The sequence below is a fragment of the Alosa sapidissima genome, chromosome 6 (genome assembly GCF_018492685.1).
Source record: "Alosa sapidissima isolate fAloSap1 chromosome 6, fAloSap1.pri, whole genome shotgun sequence".
Taxonomy (NCBI): Eukaryota; Metazoa; Chordata; class Actinopteri; order Clupeiformes; family Clupeidae; genus Alosa; species Alosa sapidissima.
The window spans coordinates 14,894,198-14,901,805 of record NC_055962.1 but is presented as its reverse complement, the minus strand read 5'-3'; the positions used below and the strand labels follow the sequence as shown (position 1 = coordinate 14,901,805).

At 45.0% G+C, this 7,608-nt stretch overlaps 1 long non-coding RNA gene across 2 annotated transcripts; it reads left to right on the top strand.

The window, feature by feature from the left end:
* The first annotated feature begins 4,355 nt into the window (after window positions 1-4,355).
* On the top strand, window positions 4,356-5,596 carry LOC121712205. Of its 2 annotated transcripts, none has more exons than XR_006032539.1 (4): window positions 4,356-4,492; window positions 4,577-4,679; window positions 4,775-4,872; window positions 5,525-5,596. It is a non-coding gene; the product is annotated as an uncharacterized LOC121712205 (long non-coding RNA). The 2 variants fall into 2 exon arrangements; XR_006032540.1 differs by lacking the exon at window positions 5,525-5,596 and adding an exon at window positions 4,957-5,008.
* The last annotated feature ends 2,012 nt before the right edge of the window (window positions 5,597-7,608 follow it).

Sequence of the window (7,608 nt, the reverse complement as noted above, 5' to 3'; positions counted from 1 at the left end):
TTGACTGAAACACTCAAAATTCCTCCGGTGGCCCCTTCAATAAATAACGAACAGTCCCTAGATTGCTGCTGGGCTATATGTCTTGGTTCATGTCTGTTAACAACTCATTGCCGTCAAACGCATAGCCTATCTCGCGGTTGCATCCATTACAAACAAACATGCAATGTGAACGTCTGGGATTGGGAAGAGCACTAAATGCTCTAAAAATAGCCTCTGGATCCTCTCCCTTTGCCTCAAATCACAAACGAAGTGCTCCAACGGTGGAGGGACCAGCCCAGCGGTTGCACTTGAGTGGGGCGCCAGACCCAAAAACCCCCGGGTCTTTGTTATGCTGTTAATATTTGTGGAGCTTGTCCCCAGGCTTACACTGTATTGGCACGAGACGGAACACTGTGGCTGGCCATGGAAGTATTCTTCCAGAGCCAACTCTCTCTGGATTGCCAGCCTTGAATGGTCATAGCCCCCTATGTGCTCAGCCATTAGGAATGAGTTCCTAAGGTCCTCGCACAAGAAACGTATGACACCCTGGGTTACGGTGTGCAACCCCTCCCCATCTGTATCCCTGAAGGGCAGGAGCATGGCCTCGCTGGCCAAAAGGGCATGAAGGCCCTCCATTTTAAAAAATGAGGAAGGCTCCAAAATGTCCAGGATGTCCCGTTCCTCGTCAAACAAAAGTACCGCCTCAACCCATGCTGGCAGCAGAATGTCTGCCTTAGCCACCAGGTCCTCCATGTGGCTCATGTAGTCCTCGGCATGAGCTGACATGGCCTTGGTTTGCTTTGGGTGCAACAGCCCACATGCTGCAATCACCCCAGTGATGTCCAAATGTCTGGTGTCCAAATTTGTCTGAAAATCTGCCGACTCGTGAATTGACAAATTTGTATACATTTGGCCCCTAGGCCCCGTCACACGTTCTAGGCTGTACCTAACCCACATCAGGTGGGTGAGGGAGCCTAGGTTGCCCACGGGGTTTGGCCTGATGGACATGGCAACATGAACTGAGATGCTGATGACCTCAGGGTCAACAACATCCGAAAGTCTGAGGGATGAGGGGTCTTTCTGGCCAAATTGGCCTAGGGTCAACATGAGAGACGTAGAGACGCTGCAAGAGTGACATGACAAATTGCGGCAGGACCTCAAACCTGGTGGTGTGGAAGAGGCATTGTTTCATGAGGGACGGTCTTCTAAGATCTTCTTCTGGAAGTACCTGAAGTTGCTCCAGGAAGTTTTCCCTCACTTCATTCAAAGCCTCTGTGGCAACAGTGAGGTATGCCAGTTGCTGTTCCAGGATTGGATTGGGGTTTCTTGGGTCCTTAGGCATGGCTGTCAAGTTTAAGAACAGTGCCAATCCAAGTGAGCAAGAACAATCCCACAGCAGTTCCACACCATCCGCCCTTTGGCCGAATAGGACTGCAAGTCCACATGCTTCCTCTGCAGGAAGTACTGATTCCTCACCTTCAGTACTGGTGGCAAGAACAGGTAGTGAAGACCTGCTGTCACCTTTTGGAGCTGGACATTGACACCGTCAATATCACAGCTGTAGTCAAGGAATGCAGAGGGCTGACTTATGGTGCTGGCGTGAAGCGGAATCGTCACGTCGGCCCGCAAGAAACAGTCCACGTTTTCGGCGGGACACCAGGTTGCTTCTAGATTGTGGATGTTTTCTATGGCCGTTACAATGTGGCCAACATCAACATCTTGGAAATCCATAGCAGATTTGCAATTTATGTAGCGAATAGCGAATTATGTCTGGGGGATCATGGTTTCAAGTCTCTATTATTAACAAATAACGAAATGGTCATTGGATTCGGTAAGTATTTTTTCTCAGATTTGTTTCTCTTGATAGGAAGGTTGTAATAGGTCCTTTCCAACGGTACCACTCTCAACATTGCACGACGTCGGGAAATATGCGTACAAAAGTTTGGTATTTTTAAACAAATCGTAACTCAGGAACCGTACATCGTAGAAACTCGTGGGTGGTACCGTTGGAAAGCTCGTAGTCGAATATATGGACATCGGTTTCAAGTCTCTACGACCTTCAGTTTTCGAGATATTAACAAATAACAAAATAGACGGTGGCTACGGTAAGTAATTTTCTAAGTTCTGTCGATTCACAAAAAAAACAAATCTCACAAAAAGTGGGTACCAAACGACTCCAAATGCTCTGAAACGTGCTCTTCTACACTTTCTGTGAGTACGATTTTGACCTCAACACAAAATTTCAGCTTTCTTCTATCTCCATTCATTCATTCATATCTCCGGTACGAAAGGTCATAGGTCAAATGTTTTTTTCTTTTCTTTTTTGCCTCCCCAAAACCGGCCACGAGGAAGCCGCCTGACCTTTCCCCATGTCTCTACGACCTTCCGTTCTTGAGATATAAGGATTGTAAAGTTTATTTCCGGAATTACACCAACTTCCGGTTATCGGGAGTGCCACCCATCGATTTGTCTTGACGAAAGGCATCCAGGACACTTGGTCTGGGGTCTCTATGACCTTCCTATCCTGAGATATGGCTCATCACTTTCTATCGTTGGGCCCGACGATTCAGGGTTTTTATCCTAACCCTTGCAGGGCTAGATAGATAGATAGATAGACAAACGATAGCCTATTAGAAAGGAAAACAAACGTTAAAGTTGCTTTTGACATAGTAGCCTACAATGAAGAAAACTGATGCTCTGAATACTGAATCAGTCGTCTCTGAAAGTTTCTATAGCCTAATTGATGCATTTAACCGGAATTTGGATTTAATTTTTTCACCGCAAAACAGACGTGCACTGTTTTCATATAGTGGAGCACCTATCGCTATTAGCACTTCTCCCCTGCGTGATAGCCTAGGCTGCTACCACTTTTCCCTCGCCCTCCCATAAATTCATCAATGCATATGAAAATATGTTACATGGTAGTATGTTCAAATGTATCATGAAAATTGTTCTTAAATCTTTAGTTGGATATTGGATGTGAGAAGCATAAAATGGGTGTTCCATAACTTAACTTAATCCATAATTTGATACTGCATCTGAAGTTAGACTTGAAAAAGAATCTGTCTGCTCACCGGTTCCATTTTTTTTTAACAGCCATTTCATCATTGATAAGTTGATTACACGTCTATATTAACATGTTCTATCAAAGAAAAGATAGAAAATAACTATGTGTGTGTGTGCTGTAAAATGGTTAGAAGAAATGAAATCGGAATCGGCTAAAATCGGTATCGGCAGGTCAAACTCTGAAAAATCGGAAATCGGTATCGGCCCAGAAAATTGCAATCGGTGCATCTCTAGTAGTAAGACATTAGGCTGTGGACAGTAGTAAAACAGTAGTGGGCAGTCAGTACTCAACCATGGAGAGGGTGGAGAGGCAGACAGACTATCCAGAGAAGTCTATCTCTCCTCTTCCCTTAAGTGAAGCATTGAACAGTTCAATGGCCCTGGGGACAAATGACTTCCTCAGCCTTTCAGTTGTGCATGGCAGTGAGCGAAGTCTCCAGCTGATCAAGCTCTTTTGCTTTATAATAGTGCTGTGGAGTGGATGACATTCATTGTCCAAGATGTTGATCAGTTTGCTCAGGGTCCTTTTATCTGATATTGAAGTGATGCACTCCAGTTCGGCTCCCACGACAGAGCCAGCTTTCCTTACTAGCCTGTCAAGTCGCCCAGCATCCTTCTTCATTGTGCTTCCTCCCCAGCATACCACAGCATAGAAGAGGACGCTGGCAACAACAGACTGGTAAAACATCCTGAGGAGCTTACTGCAGACATTGAAGGACCGCACCCTCCTCAGGAAGTACAGCCTGCTCTGCCCTTTCTTGTAGAGTGCTTCAGTATTTGCTGACCAGTCCAGTTTATTTTCCAGTTGTAAACCCAGATACTTGTAGGTATTTACCACCTCCACATTGACCCCATCAATGGAGACTGGTAGCAGAGCGGGCTTAGACCTGCGGAAATCCACCACCATCTCCTTGGTCTTCGAAGTGTTGAGTTGGAGGTGGTTGAGTTTGCACCACTGCACAAAGTTCTCCACCAGGCTTCTGTATTCATCCTCCTGCCCATCCCTGCCACACCCCACAATTGCAGTATCATCCGAAAACTTCTGCATGTGGCATGACACAGTATTGTAGCAAAAGTCAGATGTGTACAGGGTGAACAGGACTGGAGAGAGCACAGTTCCCTGTGGAGCTCCGGTGCTGCTGATCACAGTGTCTGAGAGACAGTTCTTCAATCTAACAAACTGTGGCCGCTCGGTCATGCTGAGAACAATAAACATCCTTGTGTAGCGGGTTGAAATAGTGCACCTGTGCCTTTAAGGCCGTTCATTAGTAAATTAGTGGACAGCTGGCTGGTTTCTTTATAAGTTGACTTGCACCGTGGGTCAGGTATGCAGCAGAGGTGAGGCTGGTTTGTTTGGCTCTCAGCGCGTTCTCGGGAAGGCTGTTCCGGTCTGTGTGGTGATCTTCCGGGTGGCAGCCGGTTTTGGGATTCTCTCGCATACTGGAAGGTAAGCTAATGCTCTGGTGTCAGATGCCGTTGTAGGCTACTATTTTGCGTCATTGACTATTACATCTCCTTTTCCCTCCGGTAGGCTCAATATTGATTGCTCGGTGTGGCGTCTAGTTTGTGTTGTGAGCTGTTTGCGTTTAAGGGCTTTGTGCCCCTGATTTGTGTCCTGATCATCGTGACTGCAGGTATTTTAACCACAATGTCGTGTATATATTCATCACATTACGTAGCCATGTCAATTGTAACAGCTTTTAACGTTAACTCAATTCCACGCACATAGACCCTCCGGTGAGCTGACGAGTGTCTACCTCACATTGTTTGTGGCTGTCCCCTCCAAACACTTTGGAGCTACAGCGTGCAGTCTAACCCTCCACTGTGGTATGTAGCCATCTAGCTAATCAGCGCTATTCCTCCTTACTATCAATATGGTGAGTAATTAATTGCTTCCGTATGCCTCAGCAGGTTGTATGGTGTTATCGCCAGGGTCGCCATCCTTTGCTTGCTGCTGTTTTGCCTCCGTTTGTCTTTCCTCATTGATTTACATGTCTTGTCATTGTCTTGTGATTTATTTGGTTAAGTGTAAAAGTCTTTCGTTTTCATGTTCTTTTGGCTTTATGTTATTTCTTTTGCATGATTTTGGGAAGCTTTAAGTTGGCACATATGCAGGCATAGTTAGGCCTGCCCACTGTGTAATTCTACAGCCTAGTCTGGGCCTCCTATTGATGCTGGGCTTCTCAAAGTTGTGTCTGTCTGTCTATTTGAATTTGACGTTTAGATGGCCATCCACTCCCTTATTGTATGAATGTCTTGTATGTCTTTGATTTAGTTTCTATTTGTATTAATTGTGGTAACGGGACAATTCAGTCAGCTCTAAGGGTCAGCCCGTGTCATCCGGGCCTACTAGTGTGATTACTGTTGTTGTCTGTTGTGGTTTGTTTTGCAGGAGTAGGGGGTGCTGCAGGGGAGGCTGCTCACCTGTTGGTGGGAGTCTAGCTTGTAGTTCATGTGTGGCTTCACTGTGTGTTTCCAGTACTGTTCACCTGTGTGGGTTGCGGTGGTTGCTGTCTCCTATATCCACGTGTAATCCTGACATCCCTTTCTTCAGGATAGCCTGCCTCCCTCTGGTAAGCCCCCCCTTCCTTCTGTCCAACTAATTGTCTTGGCTCATGTTTTGTTACCTTCCCACTCTATGGGGCACAAAGTTGTACTATAAAATAATAATGTAATAATAAATTAATATTTTCTTAGTCTTGTGTTACAGCTCTTTCCTTCCGGTTTAGGTTTCTCTTAATTTGTTCCCCATCCTCTGTGCTTAAATAAAAACCTTTCATTTTGTGGAACTCTGTCTCCGTCTCATGCCTGAACCTGTGAGCCTGTTGAGTCTTTTGATTAACAGAAACCTGTTCCCTGGTTTTGATACTAGTGTGGCGGTCAGCTACTAAATTAAACTTCTTGCCAGTTCTTGGTATCGCCACACTTGTTTATCTTACTTGCATTGAGTTAGCTGTGTGGCTTAATCTACAGATGTGGTGGTGGAGCAGTATTTCGTTATGGTTTGCTAAGGAGTAAGTTAACCCTTTTCTTAAAATAGGGGAGAGCTGGGAGGATAGAATTTATTTAATTACAGAAAGTATAATCAAGATTGAAAGCCATTATTCTGTGTATCGGTGTTGCCTTAATCCCATACATGTCGTTTGGCCGTCCTTTTCAACTCGCATCACTATAAAATCCCATAAAAATGGACAAAATCAGCTGCTCCCCATGCATTTCTGGGAGGGCAGCCGTGGCCTACGGACTTGTAACCGGAGGGTTGCCGGTTCGCACCCCGACCAGTAGGCACGGCTGAAGTGCCCTTGAGCAAGGCACCGGTCCCCTCACTGCTCCCCGAGCGCCGCTGTTGTTGCAGGCAGCTCACTGCGTCGGGATTAGTGGGTGCTTCACCTCACTGTGTGTTCACTGTGTGCTGAGTGTGTTTCACTAATTCACGGCTTGGGATAAATGCAGAAACCAAATTTCCCTCACGGGATCAAAAGAGTATACTTATACTTATTTCTATGGAGCCATAAGTTGAAGCTGTCGGAGTGTGTCTGCCTGCGCGGCGCTACTGAACTGCCATTGGCTCATCTGCGTTCGATGGACGGGGCTTGGGATCGGTCAATTGGATAGACCTAATCAATCAAAGCAACAAATTATTTGAATTATTTAGGGAGAACAGCAAAAACATCCTTCTTGACAAATTAAATGCCTCAGTTACGGTTTTCTGTTCTAATATCTTGTACAACAGACACGATAGCAAAATCTAAACATCTAGCTTCTCTAGCAACCTTTTTGTTGTAAACAAAATCAACTGAAGCACGCTCAGGTGATGTGAATGACTAGGTACCTTTGGTCATCTGTCGATCATCGTATAAAGTCCGCCCAGCTTTCATACGTGCATAGAGGCTTCTCACTGGACCAAGTCAAGACCGAATATCCTGACCTCAAATTTTGCTTCCAGACTAACAGTTGTAGCTTGTATATGTTTATGGTTATTATTATTTCATTTAGGTTATACCATGGTCTAGGTTGAAAAGGGTGTCGTTTAAAAAATGATATACTACACCTATAAAGTAGATCTGGTAAAAAAAAGTTTAATCGCCGTTCCATATCAATGCTTATGAATGGTAACTATAACAACGATAGTAGGACGACGGTTAAGCCTGGAGGCAGGCTTCGCAACAATGGAATCAACAGTAAACAGCTGAAAAAACTAACGATTTTAGCTCTAAAACTCATTTAGTATTAATAATTGATTTCATATTTATTTATTTCGTAAGTGACCATGGTATAAACGGGATAATGCCCTTCGATGCGTCCATTATCAGAAATAAATGGACGACGCGGAGGCGTGAACCGTCCCGACGCGAAGCGTTGCTTCCACGAAGTCCATTTATTTCTGATAATGGACACCTCGTCGGGCATTATCCCTTACTTATTACACGGCTCTTACGAGTGCTGCAGAAAGTTCTATTCACATGAATGGGCCTTCCCAACATTCGGAGGTCTGTTAAATCTATATAATCACTGGCAAAGTATATAATCACCGCTGTCAATGGCAACAGGTTTTGTGCTTCT